Below are 15,590 nucleotides of genomic sequence, written 5' to 3'. Positions count from 1 at the left end.
CTCATTTTTGTTATTAGCTTTCCTCCTTTCCTAGCACCATGTTATTTGCACCAGGATCAAAATTTGGCGAAGTTAATTGCTTTAACGATGTGAGGCAAAGTGTGATGGTTTCTCTAGCAATAGGAAAAGCTTTAAACCTCAGAGTGAAAACGTTCACTCACACAAAATATGTTTTCCTTCCGTTTAGTGGCTGTCACAAACTGTCGCCTCTTGCAGGGAATTGGATATTTGTTTCTGCAGTGAATTATGCAGATAAAATGAAAAAGGATGTATGAAATTCTTCATGCAGCTCATATAGGCAAGTTCAGTGCTGTTCACGGTATTTGGGGCAAACTCAGAATATTGTCATTGCCCAGGAACTGCTCTCTCTCAGCCAGCAGCAGGTTACATTGCAATGTGTGAGCAGGCCTGGCTGGGCCACGGTTCATGAGCCTCAATCCAATGCCAGCTGCATTAGCGGAAATTACTAGTGGGTGAATGTGTAATGCTGAGTAGCCATGGTAATGGGTGATTTCTGGGCCCTTTCCTGGCCAATAAAAACAGGTTGCAGATTCCTTTCTCTCCTCTGTGCACCTCTAATCAGGAGGTCTGGAAGGCAATGGCTGCCATCATCTCTGAGGCGGCTCAGAAGTGAGCACGGGCATCTGCAGCTCTCGGTGGGTGCTGCCACACTGATGGGCTGTCCTGCCGGGCAGACACAGACAGACAGGGTCGCAGACCCCTCAGGACTGTCCCCAGGTGGTGCTGCTTGGGATGGGCTGCTCCTCTGTAGGCAGCCCTGGCACCAGCCAAGGCCCCTCTCTTTTATGTTCAAAGAAGGTGAATCTTCAACCTGTTTTACTGAAGGTCTCTAGGCTCTATATAGGATCACAGCATGTCCCAGAACTTTCAGTACAACTTTTCAAGCCACAGATTCTTTCAGGCTTGTGTTTTACATCTATGTGTGAAAAGAATCATAGAATGATTCTATTCTTCAGTTGGAAGAGATCTTAAAGATCATCCAGTTCTAATACCCTTGTCAATGGCAGGAACACCTTTCACTAGACCAGGTTGCCCAAATCCTTATCTAATCTGGCCTTGAACACTTCCAGGGATAGGGTATCTACAACTTCTCTGCGCAACCTGTTCCAGGTTCCAACCTCCCCACTCTCACAGTAAAGAATTTCCACCTAACATCTAATCTAAATGTACTGTCTTTCAGTTTGAAGCCTTGTCCTGCCCTTGGAAGAAGTCCCTCTCCATCTCTCTTTAAGTACTAGAAGGCTGCCTGAAGGTCTTTCTGGAGTCTGCCTTCTCCAAGCTGAAGAGCAGCAGCTGAACCTGAGCCAGAGTGTGCCCAGGTGGCCAAGAAGGCCCATGGCATTCTGGCTTGTACCAGCAATAGTGTGGCCACCAGGATCAGGGTAGTGACTGTCCCACTGTACTTGGCACTGGTGAGATCACACATCAAATGCTTCTAGGCCCTTCAGTTCAGGAAGAACATTCAGGCAGAGCTGGAGTGAGTCCAGAAGAGGGCAATGAAGCTGGTGAAGGATCTGGAGCACACTTCTTATGCAGCCTGAGGGAGCAGAAGTTGTTTAGCCTGGAGAAAATGATGCTTGGTGGGACCTTGTCACTCTCTACATTTACCTGAAAGGAGGTTGTAGACAGGTGGAGTTCAGTCTCTTCTTTCAGGCAACCAGTGATAGAATAAGGGAAAACAGTATCAGATTACCCAAGGGAAAGTTCAGTTTGGATATTAGAAAAAAATTCTTCACTACAATAGTTTTCAGGCATTGGAACACACTGTCCAGGGAGGTGGTTGAGTCCTGGTCACTAGAGGCATTTAAAAGGGTCATAGATGTGGGGCTTAGGGACATGGTTTATTGGTGGACTTGGCAATCCAAAGGTTGGACCTGATGATCTTACAAATCTTTTGCAAATGTAATGATTCTATGCTTCTGTGAAATATTTTTGCTTTCTGCTACAAGTTAGGCTGAGCTATCAGCTGATTCAGAAACCTTCAGACGGTGTTTACATCAAGGAATTTGGCTGCTTATTTGAATAGATAAACATCTAAAGCTTCTAGGATATGTATATAGTTAAGCACATAGTTTTCTTTATGTAAAATTATTAAATTAATAATATTATCAAAACTAATAAAATCTTTTCTCTCTGGCCCCAGAGATTCTGTAAGTTAATCTCGGTTTATTAGCGGAATGTCTGAGGTGCACCTTTTGATTTGCACATTTTATTAAACTTATTGCATTGAGTTTCAGGAAGTTATTGAGGTCATTGATCCAATGAGTGCATACATCTGCGTCTTTATTTTTTTAAGTCATATAATGTAAGTAATTTCCTCAATGGCAAGATTATTATCATCTCTGGCATAAATATGACACATAAGTTATTCTAACCTAAGTGAGATCTCTGCAAGATCAGTAATCAGAAGCTGGGTTCACAAGAAAAGCTCTCCAGTTGTTTTATGTTAAACTTTCAGAATATTGTAGAGCAGAAATAAGTATTTTTGAGGGTCATTAAAACTATTTCCTTCAGTAAACTATATTATCTATGAAAAGAAAACCAGAATTCTGTAAGTTCTCTGAGATTTCTGAAAGTACAAGGAGAGAGAGAGGGCAGATGATGCAGGGTTTGGATCCCCCAGCTAAAATACAGCTAGCTGCACTCTATGGTATACTTCCATTTTTCTTTTTCTGTGTTGACCCTGGACATCTATGGAACATGATATTAGAGTTAAAAAACCCCAAATATTCGTAACTTTTTGAAGTGTTTGAATTAGAGAGAAGGTCTAAGAATAACTTATAATACATACTGTCAGAAAATGAGCCTGAAAGTCGAGGAATGTTATATTCATGAACTCTACTCAGTAGGAAAAAAAGATGTACTGTGGATTATGCTATCTATCTCAAATGCTAAATAGGATTCACATTTTTCAATAACAGAGGCTTATGCTTTGACTAAAAAATCAAAGCTTACATATGTCTCTATCACAAGAATTACTCTAAATAATTCAGTTACACCCTTAAGTAAAAATCGGGAGCATGAACACTTACAAGTAGTACCATGAAGATTCAGAAGTCCTGAAATCCATTACATCTTTTTTCCACTCTGTGAAAAGTGCCATTGTTGTCCTGTTCTGATGATATGGTGCATATAGCCAAGCCCATTGCATTAATTCATATCTAGTGATACGTTCCTGCCTAATCAACCTATAAATAGCCATCTGTAATCATATCATGTCATGTCACAGGCTGCCTCTCAAATGCAATATCAGTCACTCTCAGTACTGCTGGTGGTTTGTTCCAAACATGTTTTAAAGTCCTTCATTGCTCTTGTGCTAATAATATCTTCTAGACTTTCTTTTATTCACTCCAACATATTGGACTGCCAAATATATAGGTGGAGGAGTAGGCATCAGTGACATACACATGCTGAACTGGCCATGGCAGGCTGAGGTTTGTCTAGCTCTGCCTTCTACATGGTTTCCCATAAAGCCATATATGTACCTAATTTTGAAAAAGTATGGAGAATTTATGGCTGAGCAATTAACCGAGGGTAAATAATTTCACAAAGTTTGCATATTTTTGGGTTGCTACAAATACCATCTAGCTTTTTTATCTTAAAATTATTTCAAAGCGAATTCTGGATATAAATCTCTTGAACAGTTTTAACATGCCCCATTTGCTTGAATTTCATGAGATCTGAAATTCTAGACGGTGTTTGATGCTCTTCTCAGCCACAATTATGGTTAAGTAAATATTGGGAATAACTAGATATCTCTGTAGTTTTCTGCTTAAGATTCTTGGATTTAGAAGTAAGTCTTCCTGGCAATAATCTGGACACAATGAACCCTAAAGGGAGTCAGCACATTAATTTCATTTTTTAATGAAAACTCATTAAAAATTTAAACAAGCATTCACAGATAGAATCCTTCTGTAAACATGCAAAACTTCAATAATTATAAGAACTTCATAAATTTGTGATTTAGGAGCAGGAGAATGGATACTAAAGAGGTAGCAACCTGAGAAGGGGTATGATAGGAAAAGGCTGCTAGAACATAAAATATAGATGGTCGAGCTAATGCTGTGTGTTGTCATTTTATGTGAGTCCAGGTGCACAGCACATGTAAGAGTGGAGAAAGCTGCATTTCCTTCAGAGAGAGAAATTGAGTCTTTGTTCATTCCTGGGGTAAAAAAGTTGCTGTGATTTACCATGACTTTATTAATAGTGTAAATAATTTTGATAATACACATATGTTTTTAACTAGTAAATATTTATTGCAAGAAGTTACTTGAACATTGTACCTACCTGTGTCTGTGGATAGACGTCTTTGAAGGGTTCATTCTTTCTGCAAAGGGAATGATTCAGTGACCCTGGAACAGAAATATATATGCGATGAGGTGTGCTACTAAAACATTAGTTATGCTATCAGGAAACCACAGCTTGAAGGCTGTTGAGGAAAAACAGGATTGTAACAGAGACTCCCTGAAAGTTCAAGTATAGGATAATTGCAGAGGCCTGGAAAGTGCAAGGAAAGAACAATACCAGAGGTGCCAGGTCTACTAAGTGAGATCACAAGTGGTCATTTCATGGTCATTAATGAAATTCCATGTTGAGAGCCAAGTGGAACTTTTTTCAGGGATAAAAGAGAACAAAGAACAAGTATTACACATCTGTGAATCTTACATTACAAAATAAATTTGAATACACCTTAGTGCTAACCACTGAGAAAAGAGCAGACAGGCACAGTGTTAGGGAATATACCAAAGTTCCCTAGGCAGACCCAGAGTGAGAAGGACTCATCAGCTTCAATGGGAAAGCATGGAATAATTTCAAATCACCTCTGTAAGGACAGCAATGTGTGTGTTACTTGCAGCACAGAGAGTGCCTTCAGATGCCAAGACTGGACTTCTAGAAGACTATGAAGCCCCAAGATAATATTTTTCTTCTGAAACTTACAATTTCTTACTGAAGAGGCTGAAAAAGTTGTTTCATACACAGTGAACATTGGATGTAGATCAGTGAATTACATGAAAGAGTGCTTTTTAAAATAAATTGTAGGCACACATACACACTTTACAAAAGTGACTTAAACGAGAACATAATAACATTTTCATGGAAACAGAACAATTTTCCATTGGTATGTCTGAAAGCATTCCAATATGCCCAAATTAATTCCATTCCAAAGTTCCATTTAGCAAAATAAAAGGAGAAATAGAACAAAATCCCTGCCTAGTGATCCCACTAATGGCCTTACATGGCATGGAAGTGAGATTGTTTTTCCAGTCCAGAGGTGGGAAAAGATACGTGAGCTCCTCACCTCTAGTCATGTGGTATTTGCATAGACATAAGCAATTTATATTTCAGAAGTAACCCTGAAATGAGGAAAACCCTAAGGTTTTCACTTTTTCCAAGGACCTACCTCTTTCAGGTCTTTTATCTCTGGAAGGTTTGGTTTCTTGCTTTCCTGGTTCCTATTTGGAGTGACCCCCAGAAACAATGTAAGGAAGACTATAGGAAACCTCAGCCTCTTTTTCAGTGCTAAAGGAATGCAGACAGGTTGGAACCAACATTTTAAAAGCCAATTGTAATTCAATCATCTGAAAAGAACTACTTTCCCAAATATAGCACTTCCCAAAAAAATATTTCTTAAAAATGAGCTGGGACATGAGTGAGTAAATTAATAAGTAAATAATATTTCTCAATAACAAAAAAAGCTGGCTACTGAAAATACATCTATGACACAAAAAAGAGGTTTTTATTTCTCTTGCTCTAACAGTTTCAGTGTAACATGGCTGTAAACCAGCAGGCAGCCATAAACACCAATGGAGAGTGTTTAAATCAATATGAAAAAAACCAGATTTTCCAACTGCAGCCTTTGCAATCTTAAAGGCAGCATTAAAAGGCAGAAGGAATACATTGCATTCACCATACAATTTTCTGAGTGTCACGGAGGTTAAGAGACTCCTTGACCATATCAGCAGGTAAATCCCCTATGTTCCAAACCCAGCAGGAACATCAGTAATTTACAGCAAGGGATCTGTGCAGTATCTTCTCTTTTTCATCCATGAAAAACAATTTTGTTGTCTAGGTGCTGTGCATGGTAGAATTTCCTGTTGTTTTTTAACATAGGAAAATTGAATTTGTTGCATAGGAGAATTTTTTGATGCGCATACTTGAAATAATTCTCAGGCATCTCGGATTTATTTCTCAGATGATTTTTCCAACAGTAAGTTTCTTAAGTTTTGTCTTTCCCTCTCTTCCCACTTCCCAAATCAATGGCAATACAATTGTTCTACTCTGGCCTGCTGACAGTATAGACTTTTTTTAGTTAAAAAGTGAGTATGTGATGTCATAGCCACCTAATAGATAAGCTGTAGATAACATGACAGTAGTCACAAGTCACTAAGCTGTAGATGCTGCATTCTTCCTCTTCCCAACATAATTTTGACAAAATTTCAATAAAGTGTAAGGTAATTTAATTTTTTATGGAAGAAAGAAGGGACTTCTGCTCATGAAATAGCGCTAAGGACCTATTCTCCTGGGGGTTATGGTACTGAAAAATACAGCTGCAAAAAGGATGTTGAGGAAATTGCATATACATGTGCTAATTCTGATAAACAGACTCCAACAACACTTAGTTTCATAAATAAAACTGCTCTGAATTAGCAGCCTCTCACACTTCCATGATAACAAATTAACATGTGTAGAAGAGATAGAGTATTTTTTTTACTGTTTTTATGTCAAATTAGGAGATGGGTGCTGTTTTCGATATTTAACTGATTTTTTGATAATTTTATTGTTCTTCCAAAGAAGGGTTAATGATGATGCTGATGGTCTTCCTTCCAAGGAAGAATTCCAACATTGCAGCTGCATTGCCTGGGTTACTGGAGTTTTAAGAGTTCTGCAGGATTTCAACTTTTAAGAAGATCTATTTAAAACCTGTTAACTAATGAAAACTTTTTGACAGTCAGGAGATATTCTCACAGAGGCAAAAATTACTGTACTTTTAGGAATCTAACTTGAGTATGCCACAGAGGAAAAAATTTAGAATAAAAATAATTTGAAGCAGAAAAAGGTAGAGAAATGAGGATTCTTATATAGTCAGTGCTCATTCATGGGTATTATGTATAATGGAGGGTTTTGTGTATTTGTTTCTGGACAGCAGTTTGAACAGGTTAGAAATACCTTCATAATGAAATTATCTGAAAAATATGAAGTTCATATATATAAGGATAAAGAATCTGGAATTGGTTTTATTAATACTGCTAAACCTTCACACAGAAAAATTAAGAATGTTTTTGATAAATATTTATAAGTAAATAAGCTAATTTTGGTTTTCTAAGTTTTCATCATTGTTGCTCAACCCTTGTTTCACCGGTGAAAAACCTATTTGTATTATTTTTTTCCCAAAAGCTGTCAATTTCTGTATCTTTGACACTTATAAACAAGTCTGCCAAGGTGGGTGGAGGAGAGGAGTAGCTGGAGCAGAATTACACAGCTGGGGCAGAATTGACACAGACTCCCATGCACAGACTCACTCACTCTTGCAGGGTCCATAGCTAAAGGCATACATGGATTCTAATGGCAAATGTTGCTTCCAGGGACAAAAGGGAAACAGTTTTAAAAAGACTATAAATCATTGAAAACTACAGAAATTCATTTAAATGACAAAGGTCCTAAACTGTCACAGTACATGTAGAGAAAAGCATCAAATTCAAATCTGAATGATCAGGTCAGCCTGCTGATTTCAAGGTTTTATTGTGTCCAGGTTCTTAACACCTGAAAGCAAATTGTTCTGTAATGTAGGACTCGTGATGATGTGGTGCCATAGATGTGTTAATGTCGTGTAACTGCAGAGACAGAGTGTTTCAAGAGCACACACACAAAGCACTGCTCTGCCATAGACTGGAAATGCTAGTTAAGTATAAAGCAACCAACACACTATGTTATTAGGAGTTAAGCTTTTTAATTTGCAAAATGTCACACTTTGAAAGGTAATTTAATGCTGCTGAAGTTAGAAGCTGTTTTTAGGTTTAAAGTTGCCAACTATACTGCACACCTGCACCACATAATTTTACAAGGCATTCTGGTCCTTTTTTCTCATTATATCAGACAGTGTGTGTGTATGTGTTAAGGTTTTTTATTCTTATAGCAGAAAGATAAAGTATTCACAGGAGGTTATCTACCTTAAAACCAGCAAATGTTACTTCATGATATTGAAAGCACACACAAAACAATCTTGGTAATTTTTTTCTAATAAAGATATTGTGTGAAAAGATTTGTCTTGTATACATCTTAATAGCCATGACCATATCTGCTATTTTTACATATTTTCAAAATCATTTGGCCCCTCTGCTATATTTTTATTTCAAGTAAATGAAGGTTTTTAAACTACTGAAAAGGGTAATGACATTTTTGTCATCTGGCAGGTTATATAAAACTGTTTTCTTTACTCTGAATTTTAGTTATAAGAATGAAAAGAAGAGGAAAATTCCTTACCAATAATTTCATGTCATCTACTCCAAACAGAATTATGGTAACTTTAATGCTGTGACAGAAAAATCTGAAGGAAACAAAGCACATAAATCCCTACTGAAATAAACTTATGCATGTAAATTTATTTTATCATGTTGTATACCAGAAAGGTTATCTGTTATTAGCTGACATAGTGGATCTGCAAGCAGCACTTGAAAATGTTGATTTATTTGAGAGAAAGTTAAAACAGCTTCTTTTCTGAATCTCTGAACTCACAATAAATTAATAGAATCACCAAAGCAATTTATTTGGTGAGATGATCTGTTAAAAGTGCATTTTCAACATTTCCTTACAGAGGATTTCTAATCTGTAATAGGTAAAACTCAGAGGTGGCAAAAGACTGAGCAGTTTCCATGGGCACTGAAAACTGCAAAACATTTTTTCATTCTCTATGACCCTTTACCAAATAATGGTCAGATGGAATCCTTAGGAAATGTAGCTCTTTTCTAGAGCTGAAAGTCTCTTTTTCCTAAGGAAGGAATAATGACAATGGATGCCTTGTTGAAATACTTTTTAGGCCATTGAATTCAAAGTCCTATATAAGAATGCAGTCATTTGTAGTTTGATTTCAGATTCTCTCCACAATAAAGAATTCATGGCAGGTGAAAATTGAAAACAGTGGCTGAAAGGAATGAAGTTAGTACAGAAACCTTTAAAATGCAAAAAGGTTCAGATTTTGTTCACTGTCATTGTCAAGGTAATTGCAAATCATTTTTTAACCTATTTAAACCAATTTCCCCATTTTCAGTTACTCCTATGGCTCTTACTGCATGTTTTTTTTCCTGTTACTTTTGTACTGACAGTAGCACATTTTACTTAATCACTCATACATTTTGTTTTTCCTTTTTCATTTATTCAGTTCACAGGACACGTCAGTGCTCTACTGGAAAAGAAGTACTATCAAAATTTATAGATAATGTTAATGTTTAAAATATTAATAATAACGTAGATCTGCAATAAAAATGCAATAGCTAAGAAAAGGAAATGTTGCATTTCCTATTTCTAGTCTTATAAACATATGAAATTTAAGACACATGACCATTGTAAGAGGGTTGAATTTTAAATCTGTTCTCTCTTCTTTGAAGAAATTGACCAAACCCCCAGTGACAGGAGTATTAAAAACTGTACCTCATATTTTTAATTGCCAGCATAATCCAGAAAGTTTCTATTTAGAATACATTTTAAAAGTGGAAAAATTCTAATCAAAGACGTCATAAGAACAATTCTTCTTTCGTTTTTAATAGATTAGATTAATTTCACTGTTGTAACTTGGAACATGAGGAAAAAACCTTCATATTTAAGGCTTTCAGTTCAGCTGCCTTGGGGATGGAGGGGATTGAGCATCTTGCCCTTGTCTCAGAGGACCCTTCTGTTGTGGTGTTGCTGAGGGCTGAAGGCCGATCTCTCCCACAAGGAGCACCATCTGAGACTCCCTAATTCCCTTCCACACACTCATTTGGTGACTACAGAGCCAAGGAGTGATCAGTAGAACCCAATCACCCTTTAAGCATCCCACCCTGGGTGCCAAATATGATTTGTGGTCTAACTCCAGCTGGCAGCTAAATCCCACTCACCCTGATGCCCTGCCCTGCTGCCCCCAGAGGGGAGGAGAATTGGATACAGATAAACCACATGGATGCAGATAAGAACAGTTTAATACCTGAAATAAATTCTTGAACGTCTTGTGCTTGCTGGCAGAGCATGGGCAACTAAGTCCTTGTCTGAGGATATTGCACAGCAACAACTAAACCAGCAGTGTGTTATCAACATTATTCTCATACTGGACCCAAGACACAGCTCTGTTCCAGCTGCTAGGAAGGAAATGATAGCTGGAGGCTGTCTTAGGCACAGCAATTATAAATTAAAGAGGTTTTGACTCTTGGAGAAGAAAGGAGGCATGCCAGCAGAGGTGCCACTTTGGACTTACAGAATAGAGTTTTAGTAGTTATTTTCAGTACTTTTTTTCATTATTTCAGCCCCTGTTCCTAATTTTAGTCCCTGTTAAAAATCTTCTGAATTTGACAAGTTCACAAATTAATTGAAAAATGTAATAATTTTTAAATTGATAAAATATTATGCTTAGAAAATCTGAATTAATTTTAAACTCTTTTACAATGTCCAATATAGGCATTGTCTAAGTAATCAATTATTTATTAATGACTTTGTTGTCTTTGTGGTCCTGTTTTTCTCAAGTGTCTCTTCAACTGAGTAGTGTACCAGCATCCAAAGTATATAATAAATCAGTAAGCAGTATTCACCTCATCATACTCCAGGTCACACAATCTATCATTTCTGAGAATTCCCATTAACTCTTGTGGATTAGTAACCTGAAAATGTGCTTTGTCATTGAAATAAGGAAAGAAAATGCAAGGAGAAAGAACTCTTTTATAGGTTGCAGTTCTCAGAGCAGGATAACCTTGTCCTCAGAGAGACTAGTAACATTTCCCTCTGGAACTCTTGAATTTCTCTTCACATGCTGATTGTATTTTACAAAGTGTTTGCATTTATTATGTTAAGCATGCATTGATATATTATTTATTTTTTTAATCTTACCTGATGACAGAGGGAAAGAAGCAGAAGGGAATAACTTGTGTTGGGCATTTCTTGGCAGCAGCCAACAGCGGTCACGATCTGGAAATTGATCCTGAACCATGTGAACCACTGTTAAGTCACTGTGACCTGTTTTGGTCATTCAGGTAGAATTTCTGCTCCTGAAAGACAAGTAAAAATACCTGGGAAAATAGGGGGGAAAGGGATCATTCTTCAAGAGAGGACCAGCAGTTTAGGAGAAAGGCATTACCTGACTATTTCCTGTACTCTATTTCCTGTACTCGTCACTAATTCAGGCTAAATGCTTTGGTTTGCCCCTTTTGTGACACGAAAAGTCATTCATTACTCTAAATGCAGTTTCAAGCTTTGTGTCACCTTGTAATAGTGCAGTTTATCACCACAGCAAGAGGGAAAAGCACAGAAAAATTAGGTTAATCAATAGCTCTGCAGTGTGTTTGACATTACATTCAGGAAAGGTTTAGCATGTCATTCCTTACTACAGGCCATAAACTGCCTGAGGTGTGTGCATGCTCTTGATGTGAGTGCTGGCTCCTCATGTGAATCGAGGGCAGAACGTAGCTCTGAGCTTCTGCTAATCATGCACCCCCTGCAGACACCAAGCACCTTGGATTGGGAAAAACGTGACATAACGGCTTCCAATTTTCCCTCTCCTGAAAAAAAATATTATAATATTTCTAATTGGCAGACCTAAAATTGCTAACCAAATATTCTGTTTAAAACTTTTAAGCAATTTTGTTTCCTTAACATTTAAAACCATTCAGTGTTAGGTAGGCAGGGATTTGTTGGAGGCTGGTGTCTGGGGTTTTATGAGCCTTTTGGTACTTTTACACTGGATCAAGGTGGGAAATGACAAACTGACAATGGAAAAAATATTTGTGAGGCACTTCAATAGTAAGAGATAGGATGTATGATAATATGCTTACAACCATAGGGACCTTAGGGGAAAAAAGCCCCCTACTCTTTGTACTGCAAAATCACAGGACTTCCAGATATGTGTAGATTCACATCTATGATAAAAAGGATATATTAATCCTTTATTTGTCAAAGTAATATGTGCTCTTATACAGAAGGTATTATTTGAGCAAATGCTGATGATGGGTGTGATGATGCTTTGTGATGACAATGGCAACCTTATGATGCATTTTTATAACACTGGAAGTTACTTCCCATGTCTTTAGGCTCAAAACTTCCTAGTCTTGCATATTTTAACCCTCTGTTAATTAGATAGTTTCCACCCTTAATTTATTTTCTAAAAGCCACAAGTCTGTTTGAAGTTTGTTCAGAGCAAGAACTGAGCATTATGGGTTTTAACATTGTACAAAGCATTGCTATAATTTAAAACATATTTTATATCAGTTATTTTAAGATATGTCATCATTTCTGTAAACCTCAGTAAAATGTTCTTTTTTTTTTTGAAGAGTTACTTGTAAAGTTTATACAATTATGTAGTCTGAGATAAAGTTCAAAGACTCAAGGATGAATATCATTCAAATTTACAGAAGCCTGCAGTCCAGATCCTTGATAGTCTTAAAAAGACATTACTTCACTGAAATTAATGGAGCTATACAGATTTGCTCCAACTCAGAAACTGTACTGGAATGTTTATCTAAAGATAATGTAAAAATCTTTCATCTTGAAATTGAGTAAAGTAGTTCATAAATATAGGCTTTCCTTCAAGACTTTTGGTATGAGTGTAATTTTCATTTGAATGAGGACAAAAGGGCTGCTCTCAGCATAAATTAGAGATAAAACAGGAACAGGAAAAAAGGACAATTAGAAAGATACCCTGACAACTGATAAAACTTGAGTACAATTGAGATATATTCATTAAATGAACCCTGAGTGGAGTTCTTATGTGCTACTAAAATATCAGGACCTGAGGTTTATTTCTGAATTATTTTTCTACACACATTTTTTTATATATTAAAAAGTCCTCTTCACACCTGTAAATGAATTTATTTTAAAGTCAGAATGGGATTAGTATGATCACTAATTCTGAACTTTTATATAAGGCCTGATCCATCTTCTGAAGCAAAATAATACAATTTCCTCCTGTATTTTTATCTGTTTTTGTTTAAACATTATTTTTAAAAAGTGAGATGTAGACTTCACTGGGAACAATGTCTCACCCTATGATTTAGCTGTAGGGCAACCTCAGGCACAAATTCCTGCTATTCTTTTATCTCTATTGTTCAGAGAATGGGTAACATTTTGTGGGATAGGTTTTCCAAAGCTTTTCAGGGCTTGCATATCACATGCCAGACTATTTTTGGTTCCTATAAACATTTATTCAGAAGTGCTTATAGGTTAATTTCTAAAATGGGTCTGAAAGAATTCCACATTTTAATTGGCATGTTGAATAAGTAAGTTGTGTCTCTCATAGACTGCTATCATAATTATTAAACATGATTGAAAACATATTTGTGAAAATGAGGATAACACTCAGACTTCCAGCTCTGAAATGTACACTGCTTATAGCCAGTTATTTGTCTGATTTTGCTATATCAATGTGCCATTTGACAGGAAAAAGACAGAGACATATTCCTTATTCAGTTGATCATACGTACATATACACACATAAAATATTTCTCCTAAAGGAACAAGTTCTATTGACATATTCAGACCCAAGTATATGTTCATTTTTAAACCAATTTCAAGGAGTCTAGCTTTGATTCTGGATGAAATTATGTGGAGAAATTTTGTATTTCTAAACTGATTGTCAAATTCAGTGAGAATGCAGAGAATTGAGAGGATATTAATTTGACCAGGGTGGCAATAAAGGCGCTTTGGACCTCATAGTGATCTCATCTGGAGGCCCCTTTAAATGCTGGCAACAGTGCATCTACAGTGAAGCTTGTAGGCAGTCTTTGAGCATTTTATTCTGGCAGCTAAGAATAAATTCACTGTGTATTTTATCAGCCCTGATATTCCCTGGATAATGGCCAAAGAGAAAAGCATTTATCTACCATGTGCATCTACTTAAAAGCTGGAACAAATCTTCATTTTTATTAGAAGAGTCACTCACTCATGGCCCTCATTTTTACACAGCAAGTGCATATTATTTTCTGGAGTATTTCTATGGATTTTGCTCTTTCCTGAAAAGTCTACATTAGGAAGGTGATACTTTATTAATATCAAATGCAACCTTGTTAACCACTTAAAAGTTAAAATGGAATGAATTTCTGTCACTGTGTCTTTTGTACCTAGCATATGCATCACTTTTTCATATGCTACACAGCATCTAAGGTAATTTAAACAAATTTTATATTGCCTTATGATGCAATGAAATAAATAAGTGGAATGATAATCATGGTGATTGTCTAGATATGAAGACTGGAAAACTGAGACAGGAACCATTTGCGAAATTCTAGTAGACTTTTCATAGTAATAATTCATTTACTGAGTTCTAAGTGATTTATCATCTGTGGAAACGACAAAATTCAGAAATGCCAAGTGAGGAAAAATTGTGCCATTAAACTGAAAACTATTGGAACCCAATGTTGGGCCTATGAAGAGTTATTACCAGAGTTGTGTGACATTTTGGGATTGTGTGCTAAGTGTATATGGATTATTTTGAAAAGCACTGGTTTTAATTTGTAAAGATTCATATGCAATTCTAGTTAAACAAGTCTACTAACACCACCTGGAAACTCCATGAACGATGCAGAGCAATTCTCTGTATTTTATTAATACAGTACCTGAACAGATTGGAATGTTTATCAGTACTGTTTAATACTGGATTGTTTGACAAACAGGCAGGGAGGCATGACTTCAGGCAAGTATTTCATTATAATTTTTGTGTTTATTTAATGTATTTTGAGCTATTTTAATTAGGCAGATTATACATCTATAGCTAGAAATTGAAAGAACAGCATTTGAAAAGAACAGGCTAAAAATATAAGATTTCTTACACCACAGCAAAAATATTTTGTTATGTTTAAAATGAACAAAAGCAAACAGCTCTGTTCTCTTGTGCTTGAGATATAAAGCACCAAAGCTAAATGAGTCAAGATGACTATAAAGGAAATGCTGGTCTATTATATGCATCCTGGTGTTCAGGAACTCTGAATATTTTTAAGCTGTAGCGTTGCTTTAAGCATGAGACTTACTACTGGTGTATGTCTATCTGGCTTCAATCAAACATGAAATGAACTTATATCTTCTTGCAAAAGATTATGTAGATGAGCCATTATAATGTTAATGGTAAACCAGGTCATAAGAGAAGAAAACAAAAAATTACTCGCATTCTTAAAATATACTATGATTTTTGAAAATCTTGAAAATAATGTTGTTTCCAGCATCTCACAATAATAAATCCAAAGGAGATCTCCTGGTAAATGAGAATCTTCAAGTTACGAAATAATTTAGGTTTGCCATTTTCAGGGACCATGAAGTTTCATTTGATCTTGATCTTAAGCCTGCACAGACTTTGCCATAGTACTTTTCATGAGAGAGTAATTCATTATCCTTAATAAAGGCAC

Source organism: Melospiza georgiana, chromosome 6 (assembly GCF_028018845.1).
Source record: "Melospiza georgiana isolate bMelGeo1 chromosome 6, bMelGeo1.pri, whole genome shotgun sequence".
NCBI classification, from domain to species: Eukaryota; Metazoa; Chordata; class Aves; order Passeriformes; family Passerellidae; genus Melospiza; species Melospiza georgiana.
Note: the sequence above shows the minus strand (reverse complement) of the source record.